At 41.1% G+C, this 15,941-nt stretch overlaps 1 protein-coding gene across 1 annotated transcript in view; it reads left to right on the forward strand.

Annotated features, from left to right (window-relative positions):
- The window catches only part of LOC311514757 (scavenger receptor cysteine-rich domain-containing protein SCART1-like), a gene marked incomplete at its 5' end in the record, with an annotated part of 83,608 nt that overhangs the window by 354 nt on the left and 67,313 nt on the right, over positions 1 to 15,941 (forward strand).

The raw sequence follows: 15,941 nt of genomic DNA on the forward strand, positions 1-15,941 counted from the left end.
TAAAAATTCCTGATAAACAAACAAGCCAAAGGAAGAAGAAAAAAGAGGGGGGAGGGTCTCTGTATTGTGAACTCTAGCCTTATCCCCCTGGTCCAGCTCTGTGCCTCTGCATGGAACATGTGAATAATTCCATGTGTACAGTCCATACAATTTAAAATGGTGCTACTGTGCTGTGTGCGTTAAATGTGTTGGACCAATTTCAGTAGGGTTTGAATGATCCATGTGTTGGGCCATTGAACTGTCCAGTAGCAGCATATGTCTGTGAGTTCCTGCAGTGTGATACACTGCTATTCTGGAGCTGAAGTATAAACCAGTGAAGTTGAAGATGAGAATCAGATTTTAGAAACCTCAAATACATTTCTAGAGACAAACCGTGGTATCACACCTGGTATGTACAGATCACAGATAACTCTGCAACGTCTCTGTGCCTGGGAGGGTAGGAGCTGGGAATTCTAGAGCAAGGAATTTTCTGGAGCAGCTAATGTGGGGTTTGTATGTGAACTTCCCAAGAAATTAAACAGAATTAGCTGGAGTTTGATCTCATGATAAAAGTGAAATTTTACAAAAGAGAAACAGCAAAGAGTTCCACTGGGATTCCTGGGTAACCAGACTGACATGCTATGGGTGATGCTTCATGTGATACCATGGGTCCCTATTCTCCCTGCAGAGTGGAATGACTCCTAGTAGCTTCAATGGGCATAACTCGTACCCTACAGAACGAGAAGGTGGCCATGGATTCCATTCATGAACTGTGTATTAATACATGGTCAGAGCATTCATCGAGTCTGGTCATAACTCTGCTTTTCTTGGCTTTAATTTGTCTCTGTGGAACAGGAATATCGTCATCACATGTGTATCTAGTTAAAAGTTCATAATCCAACAAACCATGAGCGTGTGTAAGAGTTTGAATAAAATAATAGCTGAGGACAGCTAAGGAAAAATGGAAACAGAAAAACGGAAAGTGATTACTTGCTGGACCTCAAGCAATAGACCTAAATTTCCATCCACAAAACCTTCAGAAAATTTACGAAAATAAAAAACTTCAACAAACCTAAAATAATTTCATGGCCATTTTCATTAGGACAAAAAAATTCTTTTTTGAAAATTGTTGCTAATGTCTCTTCCTGACACTACTGAGCCCATTGTGACTGGAGCAGTCCCAGTGGGGCTGTGTAGTCAGTGGGATGACTCCTGTGAGCAAGGGCTCACCAGTGTTGCACAGTCTGGCCTTAAATAAATATGGGATTCAAGGGGGGAGAGGTCACAAATGCGCCCATAGGCACTGACTTCCCTCTGCCCGATGGGTGCTTGACCTCCCCCTCCGGCCCCTACCCCACCTCTTCCTGTCCCTGCACCACCCTCTCCCCACCCCCATTCCACTCCTTCCCCAAAGTCCCCGCCCCACCCCGCCTTTTCCAACCCCAGCCCTGCCCCCTTCCCACCCCATTCCACCCCCTTCCCACTGCCCTGCCTCTTCTCTGCCTCCTCCCCTGAATATGCCACATCCCCGTGCCCTCCCCCACTCAAAAGTCCTAAGCGCCGCCAAACAGTTGTTAGGCGGCAGAGGGCAGGAAGCGCTGGCGGGGAGGGGAAGGAGCGGGGATGCGGTACGCTCGAGGTGGGCGGGGGAAGAAGGAGGCGAGGAGGGGGGAGCTTGGCTGCCAGTGGATGTGGAGCACCCACTAATTTTTTCCTGTGGGTGCTCCAGCCCTGGAGCACCCACGTAGTCAGCGCCTATGAATGCACCAGGGCCTATGCATGAAGGGATGTAAACACAACACGGACAGCTTAAAAATCAACCCATCAGACTATGGGAATTAATGTAAACTCCCTTCCAACAAAGCTCTTTAACACAGATGTAACTTTAAGCACATCAAGTTGTCCACTGTGATTAAGTGCTGTGCATATAAAGAGCACAGTGTGGTATCCAGTGATAACTCCGAGCCACTGTCTGAACTCTAGCAGATCAGCACTGCATAAAACTATCAGTGTTCAATTAATCTCGGAGTTGCCCAGATCTGTCGCTTCCACCTGCGGGTCTCCCCTGATATATCAGCAGTGCCACTGTTGCCAGGCAATGGTAAGTCTATTAGTTGTGGTTGTGCCATGTCTAAGGGCTGCGGTTGTTGCCTGTCTGGGTCCCTCTTGGGCAAAATGGCAGACACAGTGCCACTTATCTCCCTCCCTTCTGGGATTTCGAGAAGGTGTTGCCTATTCCTTTTCAATTTGTGTCTCTCTGGGGAGACAACCTCATATGACCATGGGACTATCTCTTGTAGGGTGAAAAGATGCCCCAATTTTATAGGGACAGTCCCGATATTCAGGGCTTTCTCTTACATAGGCACCTATTACCCCCCACCTCATCCAGATTTTTCACACTTGCTATCTGGTTAACCCTAAGCTCTTGGATCACCAATGTTGTTTGCAACCATTGTTTCCCATTGTAGAGATGCATGGAGGGTGGGGTGGGGTGGGGTGGGGGGAAGCTGGCAACTTTTCCTTGTCAAGTGTGGGGATCTTCACTTATAAACTAGTAGCACAGGAGGGGAAGGTGGTAAAGACCTTGGTGGATTCAGGGAAGTTACCAAACTCCGTTTCAAGGACATTCGTTGAAACATAACAACCCATAAGTTCAACATCCATTATGTGTGTCCATGGAGACACCAAGATATGTCATGTGGTGGAAGTTAAGATCCAAATGGACAAGAGATTCTTATGATGGGGGTATGATGGAAACAACTCCTCATTAGTATTAGGAAAAAATTGGTACCACAGATCTTTTGGGAGGAGGAAGGGGAGCTTTCAGCAGGTAGGGCCAGGGTCACAGGCCCCTGGAAGCTCTTGGATTTATTTTTGAAGTACAAAATGTACTTTAAATGTACTCAGTGTCTTAGAGAAGTAAATGGATGGTCCCAGCCCCAGGAGCTTGCACTGCCAATGCCCCATGGAGGATGATGCCAGTTCAGGTGTAGTAGTAGAATTTATTGTTTGTATTTTGTATAATTTAAAATAAAAAATAAAGAATATGATAAAAAAGATAACAATGTAGCATGTATTAAATGTATTGTAGTATGATTTGATTATATTTTGTTAGCTATTTTTTTTTAATCACAGAAAGGAATGGCCTAACAGCTATTGGTAGAGATGCATCAGCCAGAATTTCTTTGTGTCTGGACTGATTTCAAGGCAGTAACAGACCTTTGAGGTCATCACTTTTTTGTAGGTTTAACATTTTAAAATAAGTAAAAGAATACCATGATTGTTTTCTTTTGCATTGCAACTTAATATACTAGAGGCCATTCCCGTGGACGGGGAAACCAGGGGTGACAAGGAGATCGGTTATACCCAGACCTCCAGCAATATCAGACAACCTCCTCCCAGCAATCAAAGGAGGGAGGTGGGCACACGGAAAATAAAGTTCGCCAGATAGCCTGGCGAACACTGATGGAGCATGGGGCAAACCAAGAACAGTGGAACGGAGCCCCTACATTAGAACTAGTCAGGGAAACCATGAGGTTGCAAACACCACCAAAAGAAGTGGCTAGTCTAACTCCTAGTGGACCTCCCTCTTCTTCCTCAATGCAATGCTTCCCAGACCCATTCCCTTTTTTGGGGCAAGAATAGAGGGGCCGCTGAACGGGGAATCCCCACCACCAATAGGGGCACAAATGTGGAGGTCATAGACAAGGTCTCCTGGGATCCCAGGGGACGACCATGTGTGTATGTTCAGCAGGGTAAATATACCCCTACACTAGCTTTAATAGATACAGAAGCCACTGTATCCTTAATCAAAACAACCCCAAAAGCAAAAAAAAAAAAAAAAAAAATTTAAAACAGGTAGCTTTAAAATCCTTTCAAGGAAAACCTAGTCTCGGGTGGGAATGGACCCAAGTCTCCTTTTCGGTGCAAGGGTTTGAGACATGAGGGGATTTGATCCAAACTCCCGATATTGTTAATGAAATTATTCTGGGATCCGACTGGTTGTTCAAAACTAATGTGGTAATCAATATGCCTAAAGGTACTCTTTAAAAGTTAAAAGTTCCCCCTCGCCATTAAAAAAAAATCGGGCAAAATATCATATTAACAAAAGGGGAGGGAAAGACCAGTAGCTGCACTTACAGCTCAACAAGCTGAAAAGTGGCACTTGAAATTCCACTCAGTATAAACTAAAAAAAAAAAAACCCAAAAAAACAGAGTGTGGTAAAATTAATGCTTCTGTAAAATTGCTGGGGAATTTGTGCCTCCCTAAAAAACAATACTTCTACCTGAGAGAGGCAAAGGCCCAATTGGTGCAAACCATCCAAAAATTAAAACAACGGGGGGGTCATTCAAAAAATGAATTCACCCTTTAACTCCCCTGTGTGGCCAGTGCTAAAAGCAAACGGCCAATCCTGGCATTTAACAATTAATTATAAAAGAATCAATAAGGGCACCATCCCTATGGCTCCTATTGTGGCTAATATAACACAGATAATACAAAAAGTGAAAGCCGCATCTAAATATTTCTCAGTTATTAATTTGGCCAACTGTTTCTTTGTCATGCCCCTACATCCGGACTCACAAGATTGGTTTGCCTTTACAATAAAAAGGCAGCAATGGACCTTTTGTCATTTATCCCAGGAATATCACAACAGCCTGGCTATTGCCCATCGGCATGTTGTGAATATGCTAGACCAGTTGAGTCCACAAGAAAGGCCTTTTGTGTTTTCATATGTAAATGACATTTTAATATTTGGGGAAACTAAAGAACAAACTCAAACACTAACAGAAAAAGTTTTGGCACTAATTTTCAAAAATCAAAGGAAGGTAAGGGCACTGGTAAAAATTCCAGCCTCTACCAGCGTCCACTCTTTAAAAGTACTACTAAAAGAATTCAATTTTCTTAAACCACACATTTAAAAATATGGTAAAATAACTCATCCATTATAAAAACTGCTAAAAAACAAAACAAAATAAAAATTAAATAAAGCAAAACTCCGCTTTAACCCTGCTAAAACAAAGGGCTCTCAGAGCTCCAGCCCTGTGTTTCCCTAATGAATCACAGCCTTTTGTTATTCATTTGGTAGCTAATAACATGGCCTTGGCTGCCACACTATTGCAAAATAATAATAATAATAAAAAAAGCTAGGGCCAATAGCATATAAATCCAAAAAATTACAAAAAGCAAAAATAAATTTTAATCCCTGTGAACGTAAGTGTCTAGCAGCCGTCTGGGCAGTACAATCTTTTAAGCCTCTTACAGGAACAGTCCCTATTACTATCCAAAGCACCCACACTCCTCTCAAGTACATTTTATCAGGGAAATTAATAGGAGGTAAAGTCTCAAACACCCAAATGGCTCAATGGACGTGTACTTTAGTTAATAAAGGGGTGACCACAAAAACAGTGTCCAAGCCGGACATGCTAATACATGCCCTAATTAAAAAAAAACCCAACATAAATGTCCAGAGGTCACTCTGGAGCAAAAAATTGCCTTACCAAAGGCACCCCCACTAAAAGAATGAAATACTATGGGCCAAAAAAAGCACATTTGGTTTCCTAATAAAAGTGCAATGGTAGTAAAAAAAAAAGTGTGTAAAATACGCTGCCATTAACTTAAAAAAAAATCATTCAAAAACATTTAGACCATGAATTGGCTCAGCATGCCAAGCTCCAGGCAATTTATCAGGTTTTAAAGCAATATAAAAATTCCCCACAGCCCGTTTATATTTATGCTAACAGTAATTTTTGTGTGAAGGAAATACAGTTTTAAATACATGATTGGTATAAAAACAGGTAAAAAGCAGCAAATAAAAAAAGCTGCATATACAAAAAAAAATATATTTACCAGGGGGTAACAAACCCCCCTAAAGAGTTAATGGTGCAACATGTAAAGGCCAACATGTACCCAAAAAAATGGGTATAAAAGCCACCTGGAATAATCGAGTATATACAATAGCCCAACAGCATAACATAGCAGCTGTAACCAAAAAAAGTCTGTGCTAACACATCAAAGCCAACAAATGGCACTACAGACAGCCCTATCCAAGTTCCAAAAAAAATAAAAAAACATAAGTTACTTAATGTAGCCCACATCAGTTTATGCATAAAAAAGTAAAAAAAAAAAAACTTTTAAAAGGCTTGAGCAAATAGCAAAATGAAAGTGTATAAAAAAAAAAAGTTAAAACGTCGGTCCGAAATTGTGTGTGGTGCGCTTAGGACAAGGCTCGTCCTCAGCACTAGCAACCCATAATGCACCGTCAAAGGCTTGGGCCATAGCACAGGGTTCAAATTAATCTTATTAATAAATTGCCAAAAAGTAAAAAAAAAATTCCAGTATTTATTGGTAATAATTAATTCCTTTTCAGGATGGGTAAAAGCATTGACAGGCTTGACAAAGCCCTGGCTGGGATGATTTAACTGGGAATTGGTCCTGCTTCAAGCAGGGGGTTGGACTAGATGACCTTCTGGGGTCCCTTCCAACCCTGATATTCTATGATTCTATGATTTCCTACTAAAAATAATAGCACCAGGGTAATGGCCAAAAAGTTTTTTAATAAAGTAGCATATAAATATAGCACCCCCAAAATAATAGATTCTAACAATGGGGGAGCCTTTGTAAAAAAAAATCCTTACAACAATAATACAAGCCTTGGGAATTAAACAAAAGCTCCATATACCATACTGGCCTCAGTCCTTAGGCAAAGTAAAGCACATGAACCGCACTATTAATAAAGTGCTCCAAAAAATAGTAAATCACACACAAAAAGACTGGTCAAATAAACTGCTTCTCATTTTGGCTGCCATCTGCAGCAGTAATAAACTAAAAACAAAAATTCAACCCTTCCAAATTCTGTTTGGACATCCAATATGCCTAATAATTAATCCGAGTTATCTGGTACAAAATTTTTAAAAAAAGCTCTAATATAACCTAACATAATTATTTTAAATAGCTCAAATAGCTACAAAAAAATAAAACCACTCTCCAATATAGTGTTAATCAAGCCATCAAACACATAAACAACAAAATTCAAAGCAAAGGCCCACAAAGGCAGCCTTATAAAAAACAAAGAAAGCAGATCATGTACCTTAAAATAAAAAAAAGGGTCACTCACTAAAATAAAAATAAATAGGCCCTTACTCCATAGTAAACTGCCTTAGCCCATGGGTATGCCGCATTAAAAAAAATAAAAAACTGAAATGGGTACATGTTTCACAAATTAAATTGTTTACATAAATAATAATGTTTACATTCTTTGAAAAAAAAATTCCCAAAACCTAAGCACAAAGCGCTGCTTAACCACTACAATTTTAATCCACAAAAAATAAAACTCCAGTGTAAGATGTGGCTTTACCTGCTTCTAAAAACTTTTAGTGCCCAATTAATTAAAGCAATCATAAAAAAAATGCAGCCCTCTTTATAAGCCAATATTTAAAACATAATTCACTCCCCACCTACCAATCATAAATTCCTACCCGTAATCCAGTAATCCTAAAAAAATGGTATAATAAAAGTACTAGCCAACTCTTAAAATCCTTTAAAAAATACCAAAATGTATGCCTAAGAAAAAGAGTAAAACTTAAGGTTCACCTTATAAACACCACAAACATACCAAACCACTGAAAAATAGGGGTTAAAATAAAGGGTCCCTATAAAAATACCACCTAAAGTTCCAGCTACCCACAATTATCATACCAATAAAATAAGCCTGTTAAAACAAAAACAATATTAACGGCTATTTTGGGATACGGTCCAATACCCTGTAATAAATTAAAACTATGGTCCCCAAACACATGCACCAAAACCTAAACCAAAAGCTATGCATTCAAAAAAGTATCCCAATTAAAATAAAAAAAAATTGTTTGTAACTCAAAGTAATCCAGTAAATGTCTTGTTAAATCTACTATTAGTAAAAAGAAAAATTGGTATAAATTAAACTCAGTTCAACGTGTATAAATTAAAACCCAAATGTTCCCCCTACTCCCTTCCTATTATAACAGTCTAAATAAAAATACATCAACACTCCAATAGCCAAACAAAACAAAATGTAATAAACACCATATTTTAAAAAGTTACATTTAAATAAAAAAATATAAATACTATAAACCTAAAAGTAATTAAAAAGAAATTAAGCTTCTTGTCACAACTGCAAAATAGTCTCATTCACAAGCAAGCAAATAATACTGTCAATTTAGTACAAATACATTGAAAAACCCTAAAATAACATAAAATATGTGGCGGTGGCTAAACAGGACCTCCTAGCTGCTATATAAACAACAAATAAAATAAAAAAGTAAAACTGCCTTAGCCATAAAATGTACCAAAATGCAAATTCTGAATTTAGCATCACTAAAACATAAAATGTTTTAAATAATATCTAAAAATGTTAGGGTATTAACGCATCTTTTAAAACAACGGAAGAGGTCCTTATTTAACACCTACAAATATAAATACATGCAATATGTTTCCAGCACAGTTAAGCCTAATTTGTTATAAATAAAATTATTATTAAAATTGCTCACCAACAATCTATAAAAACAAAAATATAAAAAATAAGCCCGCTCCCCAAATTGACCATAAAATCCTTTTAGCTACCCCGGGTTATGGGTCAATAAGCTAAAAAATAAATACATTATTAAACACCCAAGGGTATACAAAATGAAGCCCTCAGAAATGAGTGTGCTTGTCCCTACCTATCACCACAAAACCATGCAGCAAAAACACATAATTTAAAACATGTATAAAACAAACTAAAAAATGTAACACGTGTTTTGTACAACAAACAATGTGTATGTTACATCATAAAAAACAATATTTAAAAGAAATGCAAATACTAGCCAACCACCAGTAAATAAATGTAAATATAATGCCCGTGTATTATATACTAGCAATCACATGTACTATTTACCAAAAATAAAAAAGCACAAAGCACTATAACCACCACCCCGGTTAATTTCTCTGTTACCCTTGGCCTAAATTGGCACAATCTAACTAATCACTTGTTGTAAAAAACAGAGGTGACTCAGTTTTTACAACAAACACAAAAAAATATAAAGAAGCGTGTCATTCAAATATTACTTGCAAATACAAACATGCTTAAAATTGCTAAATCTAAAAAAACCCTATGTTTTTACAAGCTGGTCCACAACCTCTAAAAGCATATTGTCTATTATGTTTCACCCATTACTAGTTGTATTAATATTGTCCTGTGTTTGCTTGCTAAAAATGTGTTATATATGCTCTTCAACAAAAAAAATGTTTATTAAATTACAACCACAAGTCCAAATTGTCTCTCAGTATATATATATATATATATATATAAAACATGACCCATTGAAGAATTGTTCTTGAGGGGTCAAAAGGGGGATATGTAGTAGTAGATTTTATTGTTTGTATTTTGTATAATTTAAAATAAAAAATAAAGAATAATAATATAATAATGTAGCATGTATTAAATGTATTGAAGTATGATTTGACCATATCCTGCCAGCCACCCTTTTTGAATAGCAGAAAGGAATGGCCTAACAGTCATTGGTAGATATACATAAGCCAGAATTTCTTTAAAAAGAAAAGGAGTACTTGTGGCACCTTAGAGACTAACCAATTTATTTGAGCATGAGCTTTCGTGAGCTACAGCTCACTTCATCGGATGCATACCGTGGAAACTGCAGAAGACATCATATACACACAGAGACCATGAAACAATACCTCCTCCCACCCCACTGTCCTGCTGGTAATAGCTTATCTAAAGTGATCATCAAGTTGGGCCATTTCCAGCACAAATCCAGGTTTTCTCACCCTCCGCCACCCCACACACAAACTCACTCTCCTGCTGGTAATAGCCCATCCAAAGTGACCACTCTCTTCACAAAGTGTATGATAATCAAGGTGGGCCATTTCCTGCATAAATCCAGGTTCTCTCACTCCCTCACCCCCCTCCAAAAACCACACACACAAACTCACTCTCCTGCTGGTAATAGCTTATCCAAAGTGACCACTCTCCCTACAATGTGCATGATAATCAAGGTGGGCCATTTCCAGCACAAAGCCAGGTTTTCTCACCCCCCCCCACCCCCATACACACACAAACTCACTCTCCTGCTGGTAATAGCTTATCTAAAGTGACCACTCTCCCTACAATGTGCATGGTAATCAAGGTGGGCCATTTCCAGCACAAAGCCAGGTTTTCTCACCCCCCCCCCCACCCCCATACACACACAAACTCACTCTCCTGCTGGTAATAGCTTATCTAAAGTGACCACTCTCCCTACAATGTGCATGGTAATCAAGGTGGGCCATTTCCAGCACAAATCCAGGCTCTCTCACCCCCCCACCCCCACCCCCCGGGAACACACACACACACACACACACAAACTCACTCTCCTACTGGCAATAGCTCATCCAAACTGACCACTACCAAGTTTAAATCCAAGTTTAACCAGAACGTCGGGGGGGGGGGTAGGAAAAAACAAGGGGAAATAGGCTACCTTGCATAATGACTTAGCCACTCCCAGTCTCTATTTAAGCCTAAATTAATAGTATCCAATTTGCAAATGAATTCCAATTCAGCAGTTTCTCGCTGGAGTCTGGATTTGAAGTTTTTTTGTTGTAAGATAGCAACCTTCATGTCTGTGATTGCGTGACCAGAGAGATTGAAGTGTTCTCTGACTGGTTTATGAATGTTATAATTCTTGACATCTGATTTGTGTCCATTTATTCTTTTACGTAGAGACTGTCCAGTTTGACCAATGTAAATGGCAGAGGGGCATTGCTGGCACATGATGGCATATATCACATTGGTGGATGTGCAGGTGAACGAGTCTCTGATAGTGTGGCTGATGTTATTAGGCCTTGTGATGGTGTCCCCTGAATAGATATGTGGGCACAGTTGGCAACGGGCTTTGTTGCAAGGATAGGTTCCTGGGTTAGTGGTTCTGTTGTGTGGTATGTGGTTGTTGGTGAGTATTTGCTTCAGGTTGCGGGGCTGTCTGTAGGCAAGGACTGGCCTGTCTCCCAAGATTTGTGAGAGTGTTGGGTCATCCTTCAGGATAGGTTGTAGATCCTTAATAATGCGTTGGAGGGGTTTTAGTTGGGGGCTGAAGGTGACGGCTAGAGGCATTCTGTTATTTTCTTTGTTAGGCCTGTCCTGTAGTAGGTGACTTCTGGGAACTCTTCTGGTAAGCTATTACCAGCAGGACAGTGGGGTGGGAGGAGGTATTGTTTCATGGTCTCTGTGTGTATATAATGTCTTCTGCAGTTTCCACGGTATGCATCCGATGAAGTGAGCTGTAGCTCACAAAAGCTCATGCTCAAATAAATTGGTTAGTCTCTAAGGTGCCACAAGTACTCCTTTTCTTTTTGCGAATACAGACTAACACGACTGTTACTCTGAAACCTGTCAGAATTTCTTTGTGTCTAAACTAATTCCAAGGCAGTCACAGACCTTTAAGGTCAGTACTTTGTTGTAGATTTAACATTTTAAAATAAGTAAAAAAAATGCCATAATTGTTTTCTTTTGCATTGCAACATAATGTTCCTGTTCAAAATGTTCTTTATAAATTAATTCTATTTTATGTATAAATAAATAAATATATATATATATATCAAAATATAAATATAAAAGCCATTGCTAAACCAAATATGCTAAAAAAACAAATGCAAAAGCACCAAAAAGCTACATCACACCTCTATTAAAATATATATAAAAAAGCAAAATAACAACTCTAAAAATAAATCAAACATCTATCAATAAAAACAAAATAGCTATAATCAAATCCAGTTTAAAATAACTCCCTAAAAAACTTAATAAAAATAAAAAAAACTTAAAAAAGCAAACACTCATCAAACATCAATTAATTACAACATAACAATGCAAAACTCATTAATCCCAATAAAAAAATCACTATATAAACAAAATACCTTGCCATAAAACTTTGGGTTCGTCCTACCAAAACTTCCCCAAAGCATCATATCACAAACAACAAAGCCCAGCTCCTCCCTACCCATAATCAACTTAGCTAGACACTAAATTAATCCAAACTCTAAACTTTAATAACTATATTATCAACTAGCAAAACAATGTATGTATGTATATAGTATAATTAAATACATATGCTAATTGTTATATCTTCAATAAATGCAGCTTATTGCCTTTTCCCCTAAAAAATATCCCATATGCTTCTTATAAGCATAACAGTGTGTTGATGCTAAAGGGAGCAGAAGTAGGGTTGAAATTACTGGAAAAAACAGATCATAGAATATCAGGGTTGGAAGGGACCTCAGGAGGTCATCTAGTCCAACCCCCTGCTCAAAGCAGGACCAATCCCCAATTTTTGCCCCAGATCCCTAAATGGCCCCCTCAAGGATTGAACTCACAACCCTGGGTTTAGCAGGCCAGTGCTCAAACCACTGAGCTATCCCTTCCCCTAACACATGTACCCAGTGCAGTGGCCTGAGTCCCACACGAGGGGGAATGGGAGAAGCAGGCACTTAGAAAAAGAACACATGCAGTGTGGGATTCATAATAGGAACCTAACTCCCATGAACTCAAGTAAACAGCGTCTGGCTAGCAGAGCTGGCCTTTGAGCCTTGTGAAGCCCCAGGCTATGGGGACCGGCCAAACCCACCCCACCTAACTTGGGATAACCCAGAAATGAAAAAGGTAATATCCGCATTTATGTTAAAAGCCAAGTTTCTGGCCTGGAAAGAATGAATTTACAGCTAGGGCTGGGTGCTTGTCCCTGTTATCTCCTACACATCAAAGGCTATTCATAGTCCACCAGTGTAGGCACGCTGTGCTGAGACCAAATCCTGCAGTTGAGACCATGTGTTCGGGGAAGGGATTTTAGGGTTTTTCCTTCTCTGTCCCCCACTCAGCCCAGCTCCTCTCCCTCTCTGTCCTACATCCAGTCCTGCTCCTCTCCCTCTCTGTCCCCCACTCAGCCCAGCTCTTCTCCCTCTCTACCCCCCATCCAGCCCTGCTCCTCTCCCTCTCTGTCCCCATCCAGCTCTGTTCTTCTCCCTGTCTGTCCCCCACCCAGCCCAGCTATTCTCCCTCTGTCCCCCACCCAGTCCTGCTCCTCTCCCTCTCTGTCCCCCATCTAGCTCTGCTTCTCTCCCTCTCTTCCCCCAATCAGCCCTGCTCCTCTCCTCTCTGCCCCCCCATCGAGCCCTGCTCCTCTCCCTCTCTGTCCCTCATCCAGTCCTGCTACACCGTCTCTTTATCTGTCATCCAACCCTGCGTTCCCCACCCCCAGGTTTGTAGGGAGGATGTTGCCATTTCAGCCTGGCTTGGGCAACCAGTGGCAGTGGCAGCTCATTCTCCTCCTCCCACTCTCCCTTCCCCTGCACCACATCTCCCTGCCAGCTGGTGTACTGGGTTCTCATTTCAGTGTTGCTGCCAGTGGTAGGGACCAGCCTTCTGTAACCTTCTCAATGTGCCTCTGCTCCCCACCTCCCTGTCCCAGACTAGACCATGAACAGCCTCCCCACGGACAAGGAGAGCACCCTAGCTTGAGTTGGTATGAAGCATATGGGGGAGAGGGGGAACTGCCCCCCGATCCAAATGGAGCCCCTGGAAAAATATTCCTAATTTTGTTAACCTCTTGGTAATTTCATTAAAAGAGCCCAGTATTATGACTGTTACCACTTGAAGTCAGGTATGATTGGGAAAAGTTTCCAAGGAAGAAGAGAAATAGGATCTGTTTCCATTTTCCTCAGATATTTTTGATGGGGGAAGGGAGGAAGATCCACTTTGCCAGAGGAAAGAGGAAGAACACTATGGGTATGTCTGCACTGCAGTGTAAGCCCGTGCTTCAGCACAGGCTCAAGCCCAAACCCCAGTCTGTCTACGCACAAATGTTTTGAACTCAGTCTCATACCCAGGATTCTAGGACCCCACACAGGTGGAGAGTCCAAGCCCAAGTCCAGCCAGGACCCAGAATTCAAGCCTTATCATTTTGTCGTGTGGACACACCCATGCCAGATCCACCAAAGCTGTTTCACAATCTCATGTGCCGTTGTCCTTTGTCCTCTCTATCCCACGAGCTGCCAATCAACTCCCAGGAAAGCATATTAAAGTAGCTCAAGACTGACTACTGCAAAGCCAGAAATCAGAACCACACCTCTGGGAACTTGCCCATCATGCCCATTTTAGGATGACTTTGACCAGGTGCTGGGCACTGTGCCTAGTACAGAGCCAACAGCTGTGCACAATGACCTGGATATCTGGGATGGTGAACTGCTGGCCCCACAGTCAAGCACCGGAGCCAGCAGCTGGTGCTGGATGAAGCCACCAAATTGACTCTGGTGTTGAAACAGGTCCCCAAGGTGGCTTTGCTGCAGGAGCAGCTGCAGCATATCCTGGGGCTATACTTTCAGGAGCTTTTTCAATGCCCCCTGGAGGACTGGTCCACCACAGAACCAGCAGAAGAAACTAAAGAGGCAGAAGTCGCCCCAGAGCAGGATAAGTTTCTGGTTCCATTTTTGTGTTTATTAATATAGCTTTGAGAGGGATTTCTGATTAACGAACTAATGCAAAAGTTATTACAAGTCATCAGGATGCTGCGTTAGCATCAACATGGTTGGTGCCTTCCCACAGCTTCCAATGCAACTTGTTATGACTGCATGCAAATACTCAGCAATCCTTCAGTATCCCCCCATCCCTCCTACTATGTGGAATTCAAAATGGAGACCGGGAAGTGCAAACAGTGAAACAAGCCTCCTAATGTGAAGTTTTACTGGAAAAGCATACATATTTGCTAAGACGTGCCAGCCTGTTAAAAATAAGATCCTTATATTGTCTTCCCGCTTTGTACCAACCCAACATTGTAATGAGCCATCTGCAAACAGTGAACTGTGGGAGGCGTTGAAATGTAGTCCATTTACAACAGTAGTCCATTTCAGTTAAGCGTAGTCTGTGTGATCCATTTGTCTGAAGTACATCTGGGGGTTTGAATGCAGTCCAGAATTGTGCCAGAGGAGGCAGGGGGATGAACGGGGATGCTGGTGGGGTTCTGTGTGTTTGCATGTAGTCATAACAGGTTGTATCGAAAGCCATGGGATGGCACCAACCGTGTGGATGCCAATGCAGATCCTGTTGATTGCCTAATGAATGTTGACCCAATCCCAGGTGCTGATAGTTACAAACTTTTCCCATAACAGGAACTTCAGATAGGTAAGTCACAGTTTGGGAAAGGACATATTTTTCAGGCCACAGGGGTAGCTGACCTGCCGACACCTCTCCTAGATGTACTGTTCACTCACCATACATTTGATTACTTCAGTGTCACACACTGCTGTCTTCCCACCAGCAGCTTGGAATAAAACCTCTTTTTTCCACTCTGGAAACACAAGAAATGTCATGCCCTCCAAAATGTGGAATGCCTGAAATGACAAAGTCTTATGTAGAAAGCCACAGCAACCACCTTCCCCCAAAGCCCAAACTGGTCTTCAATTTTTAGAAAAAAGTGGTTGTGATTTTTCACTTGCCATATTCTGTGCATGTAATTAACCTGTTCAATCACAGGTCCAAGGAGCTTCTTTGGTCTGAAGTGTCTCTAACAATATACTGAAGTACATTGCTATAAAGTAACATTTTATGTCCTTGAAATTCCAAAAGGAATTTTTCTCTGCTCATGTGGTGTGACATTTCAGCAATGAACACCTGTGCCTTCTCTACTTCCATGCCCATCTGCCTCGACAGCTCATCCACACTCCAATAGAAGCCTGGGTCACCATAGTGCTGCAGACCGGTCCAAGAGGAAGTGTGTCCATGATGAACTTATCGTTGACGTTCTGGTTAGGGCCAACAAGCAGGTCCAGTACCAAAGAGAGAGGGACTTGCAGCAATTGCAAAGGCAAGATGAGAGGCAAGTGGAAAGGCTCAGGCTGGCTGCACAGCTTGAGGACAAGATTTCAGTGTGGGAGCAGACACTAGCTTTGCAGTTCCTGGAAGAGGAAT

This window comes from Lepidochelys olivacea, assembly GCF_965140295.1.
Source record: "Lepidochelys olivacea isolate rLepOli2 genome assembly, chromosome: 1".
Taxonomy (NCBI): Eukaryota; Metazoa; Chordata; order Testudines; family Cheloniidae; genus Lepidochelys; species Lepidochelys olivacea.